The following is a 14,644-nucleotide window of genomic DNA, read 5'->3' as shown; positions in this document are numbered from 1 at the left end:
CCCTCATGAACCGTCTCAAATAACTACAGCTTTACTCCATCGCATATCGCCTACTCAGGGCCGATCTCTGCCTAACATTCAAAGCTATGTCAAACCCAAATCTGTTGGACATGCTCCACTTAAAGAAATCCCAATCCCTCTGAGCTACACACTCTAGGGACCTAAACCTTGTCACCACAATAAACAGAACATGCTGGAGGGATAGATTCTTGTCCCAGAGACTTCCCATACTCTGGAACAGACTACCTATCTATGTCAAACCGTGCACCTCATTAGCACTCTTCAAGACATATCTTGATGATTGGATGGGAAGTGGTCAATTCACCCCGGAAATCAGTTCTGTGGCTCTGCTCGACAGGCACAGGAAAATAAATATATATATATATAATATATATATATATATATATATATATACACTATATTTTACATTCACCATCTATACATCACCATGTTTATCCATGTTTCATACACATTTACATCCATACACTATTTTATTTGATATTATGATGTTTTATGTTTTCATTGGGGTTACTTTCATATATATTTTATATTATTATATATTTTTTGATAAGATATAATATATTTATATTGTTATATTGACAAATTTCATTTTAATGATATATCTTTATGCTGAATTGATTTATATATATATATATATATATATATATATATATATATATATATATATATATATATATATATATATATTTTTTAAGAGAATCTAATCAAACTATCTGATTTTATTTAATTGTTTATTCAGTCTAACTAATTATCTAGTTTAATTGTTTAATTAATTGATTGATGAAATGCAACTGCACTGTATTTAAATGCAAGTGGGCTTATTGTTAAACTAGATCTGATGAAGCATACCAGAAGAGTACGCAAAAGCGCTTATCTGTTTGTTATCCAATAAATTATATATTTCATTTTTTATCGTGGTAGTCCGACTAGTCTTCTTCTTTATTTTCATCAGTTTGTTACTGAGTCGGACTTCTGGACAGCAGCATTCACCTTTTCAGTTTTACTCTATCTAACTATGTTATTACACTAGTGCCATATGCATTAACACAAGGCACTATATGCTTTACTGGGGTTTTCAGTTCCACCACTATATTTGTAGGATGCTGACATCATCACACTTGGCAAAGAGCAATATACCTCATTGAAAGTATTTCCCTAGTCTCCAAAAAGTACATTCCCCTCAAAGGAAGTCATACAGCCACCCACACACACGCTGCAATTGCAGGATTCAAACCTCTATCTAACTATGTCATGATAGTGCTGAAGTACGCATTAACATGATGTGCTATAGGCCTTAATGGGATTTGTCATTTCCACTGCTATATTTGTAGGATGCTGACATCTTCAGACTTACCAAAGGGGAATATAACACTTGACAGGCGTTTTCCTACTCACCAAAATGGGCACTTTTCTCTAAGGAAATCACACAGACACACACATTGCATTTAAAAGAGAAACACAGAGCACATTGACCAACAGTGTCATAAACACACACTCAACAGTTGCAGGATTCAAACCTCTATCTAACTATGTTATTACACCAGTGACATAAGCATTAACACAAGGCACTATATGTTTTACTGGGGTCTTCAGTTCCACCACTATATTTGTAGGATGCTGATATCATCACACTTGGCAAAGAGCAATATACCTCATTGAAGGTATTTCCTTAATCTCCAACAAGGCCATTGCCCTCAAAGGAAGTCACACAGACACAACGCCACACACACACACACACACACACACACACACACACACACACACACACACACACACACACACTCTGCAATTGCAGCATTCAAACCTCTATCTAACTATGTCATGATACTACTAAAGTACGCATTAACACGACATGCTATATGCTTTACTGGGATTTGGCATTTCCACTGCTATATTTGTAGGATGCTGACATCTTCAGACTTGCCAAAGGGGAATATAACACTTGACAGGTGTTTTCCTACTCACCAAAATGGGCACTTTTCTCTAAGGAAATCACACAGACACACACATTGCATTTAAAAGAGAAACACAGATCACATTGACCAACAGTGTCACAAACACACACTCAGCAATTGCAGGATTCAGACCTCTATCTAATTATGTTATTACACTAGTGACATATGCATTAACACAAGGCGCTATATGCTTTATGCTTTACTGGGGTTTTTCATTTCCACTGCTACATTTGTCAAATGCTGACATCATCAGACTCTACCTGGTACTCTGTGCACTTTGTTTTATGCAATCCCAGGACTGCACCATGGGGGACAGCAGGTGTTAACAGCTTGAACAGGACTCCACAATTCTTAGCTTGGGTGATCTATCTCTGGACCAGTTGCCAATCCATCATATGACAATACATATCTATGCACACAGTGTTGACTATGTAGATACGACATGTGTCTGGGATATTGGATATTGTTTATGACTTCAATCATGTAGGACTCCATGGCCTAGCAGATCAGATGTCATAGGCATATAACACTATAGCTCCCATGGTCTGTTTTGCACCAACACTTGTGGGGTGTGCCATATGTTGCTGTAACCAGTTCAACAGTTTCATATCCTGTAGAGAGGGTAAGGCTCATCAGACTGTTCAGGTGGAGGGTCTGTTTGTTCTGCAGTTCACATATGACACATATGGGATACCTTGTAATGCACTCTATGCCATGTGTTCAGCTTTGGAAGTACCTATACATCCAATGTACATGTGATATCCCCTGGTATGATGATAGGGCCTTTTGACAGTGGAAGGTGGCTATGTATGTATGGCCTTGTGTGACAGGGGATGTTGGCATTGTCAGTCATTTACAGTTGGCCCTGACTCAGGACATATATCAGTGTACATTGCTATGTATGACATAGCTGAAGGTACTGCCAAAGTTCTGTCTGGACTCCTTCACAAATAATCTTACCAAACACCAAGGAACATAGGCACTAAACCCATGTTATGCTCTTTTACACACTTAACACCCTACTGATCCTTTTTGTTCAGTCAAATGAGTGTTTCATCATAGTATCCTGACATGTCTGAGGGTCGGCTTTGTGTGTAGTCTCCAATCCAGCTGGTGAATATGGGGACTGTCAGCAAATGTAACAACTGCCTTATGTACACAGACATCCCTCCCCTCCTCCAAACATACCCGGATATTTGTGAGAGATGTAACTCCATGGACAAACTGGAGGCTGAGCTCTCTAGACCCATGACTGGCACAGTCTATCAGGAGGAGAAGGTAACCACACACACTACGACTCCAGTGTCACATAGACCTATAGCAACAGCAGACCAAACACATAAACACACAATCGCATACTCGGAGGCTGTAAATAAACCTCTGCCTAAGCAGCAAAGACCCCCAAAGCAAACACCTAGACAACTGCTTCCCCACCAGTATACCCACGTATCACAAAGTACACAATGTCACTGTGCCACACAGTCAGTGCCCTTAAGGCTAAACAACACACCTAATACACCTGTGATAGTTGACTGTATTGCCAGACACACTGATGTCCCACACACCAGGCTGACCAAGGTGAAGGTCACTGTAAGCTGTCTATCGGGTGCCAGGATCCACCACATAACACATGCACTCAGGTCACTCCAAAGCAAGTACAGATATGAGTCCATTATTATCCATGCTGGTGTGAATGTCCTGAGACATTCCTCCCTGGACTACATGAAATGAGACATACAGGAGCTCTATGATTATGTAGGCCAGGGCAGTATGACCCTGTCCTTGTGTAGCATCTTACGCTCACCAAGAATTATGCCACAGTGTAAAGACAACATGATCAATTTTATCAGTCGGTTAACGTATGTGTGTAATTCACAGGGGATCCAGTGTCTGTTGGCCTGGGATGACATGCTCATCATGCCATGTTGCTTCACTAGGGACGCCTTGCACCTGACACCCCTGGCCTTTCAAATACTGGCTAAGGCACATGGCACACCCATAGTGCCTTTTTTAGTCAAGGCTCACATGACAAATCCCACTCCATAGACAATACCAGGTAAAAGTAACAAAGGGTAATGCTGCTCAATGCCAGAGGTATACACCTCGAACTGCACACACTCAAGGCTCTCTTCAATATGGAGAATATAAATATCTGTGCAGTAGCAGTCACCTGGTTCGTGGCTCCTGACAGCACCCCAGCACTAACAGGTTACACATCATACCATGGTTTTCTGACACAATAACCAGGCGCACGACATAGGGAGGGAGTATCCATATACGTCGAAAATACACAAACCTCCAGGATAGCAGCACTGCACAAATCATTGGGGACCATCCATGTGTAAGTAACAGTGGCCTAAACTGCCTTTCAGGTTATAGCCTGTGACAGACCAAACTTGGCTTTCATGAGAACAGAACACTGTAGAATATGTAGGTGTGTAGAAACAACATTATATTGGATGACCTGTAGCAGCCAAACATTTACTGGGAATACTACTCAAGCCCCAACACCCTCACACAATGGTTCCTTGTATATATCAACTCAAATACTATGGAACAAGTAGTGAACACTCCCACATAAGGGGTATACATATTGGACCTGGTCATCACCAACATGGGGACTCTATGTTCCACACCAGAGGTATACCCCTCATTGTTAAGGTCACACCATACATTTATGTCACCAAACATCCATATCCCATCCCCACACCCAGCCAAGGTAATCTCGGTGTGGTACTTCTCAAAAGCAGACATCATACTTCTCAGAACAGAGGTGTTTTCCTTCAAAGCCCCCAGACCACTGGAAACTGTGACTCATATCACAGAATCCTTTAGAAACCCATTGTATGGACACCTACAGGAAAGCATGGATCATGCTATCCCACATGACTCCAAGACTCACTCCTCTAAAGGCAGGTGACCTGTCTGGTGTACCCCGGGCATAAATAAGCTATGCAACAAAAGGAGGAGGCTACTACATGATAGAGCAGTCTCCCACAAAGGGGAGGCATCTCTGATCAGTACTAACAAGAAGCTACAATCAGTCATAACATCATGTAAGACCAGCTTCGAAACTAGGATTGCACATGACACTAAAGGCAATCACAAGCCCTTCTTTAGTTATGTCAGGAACCTGGGTGGCAACTCCCAGATATGCTCTGAGTTACTGCATAATGACAACAAAGGACACTTAACCTACACACATTGCCAAACTCCTGGCAGACAGGTTGATTGCATATTCCTAACCACTATCCCCCACACATACTAATGTCCCTGACAACAGAATGTAGCCTCCCTGACATCACAGATGAACATGTGAGAGCTGCCTTCTCCAAAGCAATAACACAGCATCAATGGGTCCAGATGGTGTCCCAGGCTGCATCTTACACATGCTTAATGACGAACATAACACTCACATAACATCACTGTTCAATATCAGACTTACTGCAGGATATGTACCCAAGGAATGGCATACAGCAACAGTGGTCCCGCTCCACCATGGTGGTTCCACAAGGGACCCTGGACACTATCAGCCTATAAGCCTGACTAGCCTGGTCTGCAAAGCTATAGAGAGTATCATCCTGGGATACATTTACAGATGTCAACAACCTCCAGATACTGGATCCTACCCAATTCACCTTTGTTAAGGGAAGATCTTGCCTCTTGCACCTGCCGTCATCTTTGAATCAGTTACCAGGGCCATACATATAGGGAAGGTAGTCCACACAGCCTACCTGGACCTCACACACCCCTTTGGCACAATATCACACTCTGGCATCTTAGAAACACTCACCAGCTTACATATCATCACATATATTCCAAGATGGATTGCAAACTGGATCAGGGATAGCACCCACATGTTCAGACGTGCAGGTGCCATGTCAGACTCTACACCAGTTACATGTGGCATCCCACAAGGCTCAATTCTGAGACCTGTCTTGTTCAGTATATATTCCTGCAAGGTACAGGCTAACATGGGGGGGAGTATGACTGACCAGGTTCACAGATGACACAGACCAAGTGCCATAATCGACTCTCCAGCTGACACATGCACTCCCAGAGATGGATAAGTGGTGTCAGAGCCATAGCCTACAACTAACTGCTATACAATGCATACACATCCCCTTTGTGAATGACAAAGTGCACACAGATTAACACATAGGTGGTAATCCATTACATAGAGAAGGTGTACATATGGATTTGGGGTCCACAGTAGATACTCATCTCTCCTTTGAATATCACATTGGCAAAGTGGTTAGGTAGACCTTCTATATAGCCCACCTTATCCCAAAAGGTTACACATCTAAACCCAGAAAGGTCATTGTGCACCTGTACTCATCACACCCATACTTGGTTACACTGTCCCATTTGGGATGTACCTTACCCGACACCTGCAGCAACTGTAATGACCCCTTAGGTACCTCATCATGTGGAATGGGAGACTCATACAGATGCCTTACACAGTTCAGCTACAGAAACTCCAGCTGTACTCAGTTGCTTAACGCTTACCCAGATGCAATCTGTGGCTGCTGTATGCAGCCATGTCCAGCCCAGACTTGTTGGACATGCTTCACCTCAGGATATCAGAATCCCTTACAGTTACACACTCCAGGACTTCTACCTCAGCGCAGAATTAATAGGACATGCTGGAGGGACAGATTCATATACCAGAAGCTCCCCTCACTCTGAGACGACATCCCAGTCCAAGTTAGGCAGAGCCCCTCACAGACCCTCTTCAAGGGAAATACTGACAAGTGGATGGGTGATCATACGTTTACCCCTGGGATCTCTTCTGGGTCCCTGCTAGACAGAGGCACAGTACACTAACCATACGACGGCTATCTTGTGTGACCTATTATTCAAAAGCACAGGGTGGTGACAGCCATACACACTCTGGCTAGGCTTCTGAATGCCCTAGGGCTGATATCTAGTATCAGCCTATGAACCTCTGTACCTATGATAATGTTTGGAGTGCACATTGTTTATTGATGATACTGACTGCAGATTTGTTATCCTCTTTACTTTCCCACTTTCTATGTACAACCTATTTATCTGTTGTACATATTTGATTATGACAGGATTACCAGATGTTATAATTGTGTCTGTTGTCTTATAACTGTATGCACAAGGCAGGATTGTTGGCTAGGCAGAGGTTCCTGGGTTAACAGGTGAACTGCCAGATATGTCTGGCCCACTGCTGCACTCAGACAAGGCCTAAGTGTGTGAGCATGCCCAGTTTGCACATTCACTGTTTTGTTGCCTGACATTTGTTTCATTTATTTAAGTGTGTGAGCATGCCCAGTGTGACCTTTCAGTATGTTGCTGTGTGGAGGCCAGTACATTTGTTACCATGTGTGAACTTGCCCAATATTAACATGTGTACTATGTGTGTTTGAAATCATGTTATATTTATACTGCAGGGCTCACCTTTTTGTCATAAGTTGACATGCATTATGCTGTGGCTGCGGGGTTTCCATGACACACTTTGCATACACTTATCAGCATGTCTTCATACAAGCTGACCAGTGAAATACTGTCTTGGTTTGGTGGTTTGGTACTGTGACTATAATGCACAGTATCCTGGGTTCGAGGCCTGTCACTGCTTTAAATTTTCATACTGGCCAGACCAGACTGCTTAAGGTCAACTAAAGCATATATGTGCATGTTTACCTGCTTTTGCTCAACTATGGCCAAAATTTGACCAGACTTGACCAACATTGATCAACAGTTTTCAACATTGCTGAACGTTGGCCAATATTGCTCAACATTGCCCAAAGTTGTGCCAGTTAGTGTGTATGCTTATGTTTACATATACTACGTAGTGGAAAAGCTGTTTAGCACTGCTTTATATTGCTTAACACAGGTCAATCATTCCTCAGGTGGTTCTGCAGGGCTGGCTATGGATGCACATAGTACACTCCCTATACATGTTTGACAACAGGTAGTGTCAAGTTAGACATCCCTTTTACTGTAAGTGCGGGTCAGGGAGAGGTATAATTTCCAGGGTTCCTACTGAGCCAGTGTATGTGCTATGCGTTGCCTCTTTGCCAAGGCCAAAGCATACTGGGCATGCCTCCTTCTGCCTACTGGGGCAGGCTGAGGCTGTTCCTCCTCCGAGTCACTCTCCGCCTGTGATGACCTTGTCAATGGTGGGGGGCTGTTTGGCCTGGGCCTATGCTGATCCTGCTGCAGCTGTTTTCGCAGGATCATATTATGTAGCATAGCACATACCATTACAATTTGGGTACATGTAGTTGGTGAGTACTGCAAGGCTCCACCAGAGGTGTCCAGGCACCGGAACCGTGACTTGAGCAGCCCAAGCACACGCTCGATTACATTTCATGTTTGTGCATGTGCCTCATTATGGCATTCCTGTTTGGGTGTGTGTGCATTTCTGATGGGTGTCATCAGCCATGGCTCCAGTGTATATGCAGCATCCCCCACTAGGTGAACATGAGGGATGTCCCCATTGGCAAATGTCTGGTGCAGCTGTGTCAGATGCCAGATATGGGAATCATGGTAGCTTCCAGGGCAGCCAGCACACACATTCATTATTATGCCCTGGGCATCACACATGACCTGGCAGTTGATGGAGGGGAAGCCCTTGTGGTTAATGTAGGCCCTACCCCGCTCACCAGCTGGTGCTTTGATGCATATGTGCGTGCAGTCTATTGCACCCACTACCTCAGGGTATTCTGCTATTTCCTGGAAGAGACGCATATCGTTGGCCAATACCTCATGGGAATTGGGGAAATATACATGATCACCGACATGTGCTGACATAGCATCCAGGAACTGGTGCAGTACCCTGGATGCTGATGCCTGTGATATCCCCATCATATCACCAGTTGGTCTCTGGAAGGTACCTGTTGCTAGTATTCTTAGACCAACACATACCTTGGTTTCCACTGGAATGGGTTCCCCTCTGTTGGTTCTGTGTGTGAGGCGTGGCCTGCACAGCTCACAAATTTGCTGCATGAGGTCTCTGTCCACTCTATAGCGCTCCACTATCTCCAGCTCATGTAGCCCCTGGTAGGTTACCCTGGGCCTGTACACTCTTCTCCGTCTCCTCACTAGGGGTTGATCGGCAGCATTCCCATTGTCACTGCCCTCAGCATGTTGCATATGTCGGTTTATGACAGCAATGGCAGCCCCTAACATTTCTTTGTCTCAGTTAAGCCTTTTCAGTATTCACTTCTCTTAGCTTACTGCAGTGCTGCAGTGTCTCTGAGGAATACATGGTGAAAAGTTGTCTGCAGAGTTTTAAGTGCTGGGCTGGTTTACTGCCTGTGTAATTGCCTCATTCTAATTATTTCCACCTGCTAGCTCTGCTGATGCTCCCTGGTTAACTTCTTACTGTTTGTTGTGCTTCATTTTCCCTTTCCATTTCCTCAGGAGGGCAGATCCGGGCACACCAGCGCAAACACGCGCACATGCGCTAACACGCACGCACACATGCTTAGACAGAGTTACACTAGTTAATTCCTGTTTAAACGCATGCACATAGGCATACACGGCATAACACTTGCTAATTCCTGCTTAAACACATGCACACAAGCGCAAACACACTTACACAGATTTAGACAACATTACATATGCTAATTCCTGCTTAAAAACGTGCACACAGTCTTACTCGGATATACAGGCACGCACATTCGCGCATACACATTGTAAACATTTTTACAAGAAACTTTGGTGATATCCACAGTGTGCACCTTCTATTTCTTGACTTTAGCTAGGATACCTGGTGACAGACCTCTTCCAGTGATGAGCAACTGACAGCTAACACATGCCACTCTGCTCCAATGAGCTTATCTCCTTTCATACATACCCCCCTCGTGATGTCACCTATATCCTACTCTGTTACTCCCCTTATCCTAGTCTTACACTCCACTGACTGTGCTCATTTGCTATGTAGACTTAGGATTCACTGTCCTTACCCTCATTTGCATAGGATTGCCTACTAATGCTTGGTTACATCTCTTAGACTGGGTTCCCCCCTTAGCAACCTCTACTCGGTAGCCATGTTGTCTTCAGCCTGCCATTGCCTTGCATTGTACATTAAAAATTCCCATAAAATCCACATTTGTGGATTTTAATTATTAGTTTTCTGGTTTTTAGAGTGCAGCGCATTTGCGCAGCGCTGCGCTATGCTTAAACATCGGAAATCGGGGGAAAAAAATAAAATTTATTTTTTGTCATATTGCATTGGGAAACATTGCCAATGGCCGTATATTTGGCCATTGGCATGCTTCCTCTGCTGAATGCAACCTTTATTTGGAGCTGTCACGTCTCTGTTTTGCTATTTGCAGGAAGGTACTCAGTTGTCAACTGAATACATTTCTGCAAATAACACTGCTCTTACTCAGACAGGTTCGGGTTTCCTGAATCGCAAATCTACCTCATTTGCATGCCTTTTGGCTGCAATTGAGGTAATTTACATATCTGAGCCCTTTCCATGTAAGAGCAGTTTTAGGAGCTCTCTTGCATGCCCCTGCAGGCTGTTCCTGGATCGCTCATCGGACATGATGGCTGCATGGAGTCTTACTCTACTCTTAGACTCCATGCAAGCCATCGTGAATTCGGCCCCATAAGGTGTAATTTCACTTCTTTACTAAGGAAAAACAAGTTTGGGATATATGGTAATGAATGACCAGACTGGTACCCTGAACACAAAGTGCTTTATTGGACCAAACCACAATGCAAATGGACAACGACAACCACAAAAAATGAAGAGCATCAAAGAATTGAATTGAACTACTTAGTGCTTTTTACCCGTTAATATAAACTGGGCATCAAGCCAATGGTCTCTCATCTATATTCTATTACATTTTACTTATAACAATAATAAATTCTACTGAATACCTTTATTATGTTAAATACTACCCAGTTGGTAGCACAGACACACTATATTACAGACCTGATTAAATCCAGCAATCATGCATGGTTGCATATATTGAACACATGCATGTTGCATGTACAATGTTTACATTAGGCAGCAGGACATCTGGGGGCACAGGTGTAGAGGTCTGCACTTTCACTGCTTTCTTTAAGAATATGTAACACTACTCAATTTTATTGATGACAAGCTAAAACATTATTGTAAAGAGCTGCTATATTTGGGGAGTGTGTTATTCAAACTCACAAGCAGTGACTAATGTAATATTGCACTTTCCATTTGGAATACAGCATAATGCCAGCTATGGGTTCACTGTTATAATGATAACAATCTGCAGCATGCTCTTGTTGTCCCTGGTGTATAGCTAATAATTTACATTCAATATTTATGCCAACTTAAACATGTCCTGTATAGTTTGGAAGTGTGGTTTTCTAAATGACAACCCCTGTCTACTATGTAATATTGGACTGTTGTTTTACTAAACATACTAATGCATGCATAATCTTGCATTAAAATGGACTAATGCATACTCAAAGTGATACAAATGTTTATCTGTATTTATTCCTAATGCTAAAATAACAGTGCTGTTTTGAAGCATACATACCACTTGCATCTCTCATACTTCTCAGTCTTCCCTCATAGGCTCGCATATTGAGTGTTTGAGCCACATTAGCTGTGGGAAAAAAAAGAAAACATATTAAGATCGGCAATCAGAAATAGATGCAGCTGCTTCATCATTCATGCAGTGCCTGTAAGTGATACTCAGACATCTGTGGAGTGCCATCAGTCCTACATTCACCGATCCAACGATTGAGGTCTTGATAGTGATTTCTACACTGTTCGCCAGTGTGGGGGATACCAGTAACAGTGGACAAATCCCAGGCCAAACTATTTCATGCATCCTATTTGTAATCTGAATCATGATATGAGTCCAACAAACACCCTGGACTTCTGCACACCCCACCTTTGAGAATGAAATCTCAAAACATCAGCCTGAATGCCAGCCATGTGTAATACAGACAAACATCAATGTATAATTTGTTTTCCCAACAATTATACTTATAATAGATATGGAGAATGAAGAATGTTGCAATTTTCAATATTTGAAAATGGTGCACACTGCTTCGCATTGTGCAAATGCAGGCAGTGTGTCTGCATGAAACTAAATAAGCACAATATGTGAAATAATACAGATATTAATAAAAAAACTCCACAATTTACATAATATAACTGTTTCATCCATCAAGACAATAATTAGGATACAGAAAATACTAGGTCAACTATTATAATTTATCATGTGAAGTGGGACACCATTAAAAAGGAAAGGATTATCCAGTATTAGAATCCTGCACCTTAGTTATGGCAGGCCTACACTCACAGTTGTTCCCACAACAAGAATAAAGATATAAGTGTCTAGACTTAATTGCATTGCTAGCTATTACAAGGACACGTTACAAAAAAAACAAGGCTGCAATACTTGTATTCAATCCCAGGACCCTCTAATCTTTAAGGTGACACTTAACTCCTTGCACCACAGAAGAAATCACATCAGCTCTGGCTACATTTGTATTAATTGTAAGGTTCATACAGGCTCAAAATGTAAGAAAAAAGTGATAACGTGCAGAAAGAGAAATCAATGTATGATATATACAGTACAATTTGTTAACACCCAGGAAATATGCCTACATATATGTACAGTCCAGCTCAACATGCAATGTAGATTCGGAGTAATGCATGGGTGCCTTAAAGCTGTTGTTCTCACATACACCTCTGTAGCAAGCAGTAACAATCATTCAGCACACAAACAACTTAAACAGGGAATGTACATTTATATTGAAATAGTACATGTTAGTTGTACACTTAATTAAATGTTTAACTTAGAAAATACTGCACTTACTCCTTACACAGGCTGTTATGATTCTTGTTTTCAAATATACAACACTGTCCTAACATGCTGTATTCCTTGGTCAGTTACCAATCATCTGACCGGTACTGTGGTACAGAGAGTGTGTGAAAAGAATTCTATATTATTGCTTTTACAATGTTTAAAGATATTAGCTGGGAATTTGTTATGCAGCTAGCAAAAAATAAAGTAAGGGTGGCTAACATAAACAAGCATTCACTGCTATTTTGTGGGTGGGGAGTAAAGGCATCCACCCCTATGTCAGCCTGTGAGATCTCCCACATAGCACACATCTGGAGCAGTTGGAAGATGGGGCACATATGGGATTCATGTTAACTGGAAGGTTTGCCAGCACACATGTGGCAGATGATACACATAGTGTTAAACATGACCTGGCAGTTTGAGCTGTACACCTCATGGCTGATGTAGACCCCACTCTGTCATCGGTTCATAGGTTCATAGGTTGATACTAGGCTATCAGCCCTAGGGCCTATACAAGCCTAGCCATAACAATTCCCTGGCTATTTCTTCCCACACTATTTACTTCCCTGGACCCCTGTCTAGCAGGGTGACTGATGTGATCCCCGGGGTGAATTTCCTTTCTCCCATCCAATCGTCAAGGTTCCTTTTGAAGAAGACCAAAGAGGCACTCTGCTTGACATGTATGGGCAATCTATTCCAGAGTCTGGGGAGTCTCTGGGTCAGGAACCTATCCCTCCAGCATGTTTTGTTTATTGTGATGACAAGGTTTAGATCCCTGGAGCGTGTGGCTCTGAGGGATTGGAATTTCTTTAAGTGTAGCATGTCCAACAGCTCTGGGTTTGACATGGCCTTGTATGTTAAGCAAAGATCGCCTCTGAGTAGACGATATGCGACAGAGTATAGCTGGAGTTTTTTAAGGTGGTCAGCGTAGGGCATCTGCTTTAGGCCTGTGATTCTTTTAGTAAGGTATTTCTGTGGCCTTTCCAGTTGTTGCAGATGTCTTGAGAGGTACATACCAAACTGGGCATTGTATTCTATAATGGGTCTAATGAGGGATGAGTACAGTGGGACAATGACCTCCTTTTTTCTGGATGAAAAGCCCTTAGTTATGAGATGTGCCACATAGAAGGATTTCCTGACTGTTGTGGCGATGTGGTTATCGAAGGTGAGACCACTGTCCACCTGTGTCCCTAAGTCTCTTATCAAACTTTCGGTGTTTAGTGTACTGCCTCCTATATGGTAATTAATGGATACATGTTTTTTCCCAAAGGGGATAACTATACATTTCTTGGCATTGAGCTTGAGCCCATGGCTCTGGCACCAAACATCTGTTTCTGTAAGGCCCTTTTGTAGAGTATCCACATCATTTGGGGATTCAATAATGGCTCCCAGTTTGCAGTCATCTGCAAACTTTTTATCCAGAGTCCCTTAGTGTTGGCCTGTACTTCAGAGAAGCAGATGCCAAACAAGAGCGGTCCCAGGACTGAACCCTGAGGTACTCCACTTGTCACTTGTCTGGAACTGGATTTGGAGTCGGCTACTTTTACAGTGTGGGTTCTATCAGTAAGCCAGTTAGCAACCCATTGGGTGATGTAGGGATTAATGCCCAGCTTAGTAAGTTTATCTATGATTCCAGAGTGTCCCCCTGTCCCCCATTTCTTGTTGCCATGTGCACATGACTCCAATGTAAGGTACAAATTCATTTAGGATAATGCAATACATGTTACATTCTTCTGAAAATATACTCAGAACAGATATTTAAATGTGCCAGTGATGTTTAGAAGATCCTGGAAGATGATGCCTGTAACACACCAAGTATGCCCCCTGCAAGTCTGTAAAATGTCCCAATGGCTAGGAATAGCATTTAAACACATGCCTTACTTT

Source organism: Protopterus annectens, chromosome 4.part0 (genome assembly GCF_019279795.1).
Source record: "Protopterus annectens isolate FY-2018-M chromosome 4.part0, PAN1.0, whole genome shotgun sequence".
NCBI classification, from domain to species: domain Eukaryota; kingdom Metazoa; phylum Chordata; order Ceratodontiformes; family Protopteridae; genus Protopterus; species Protopterus annectens.
The sequence above is the reverse complement of the archived record's forward strand: the minus strand, read 5'-3'. Positions refer to the sequence as shown.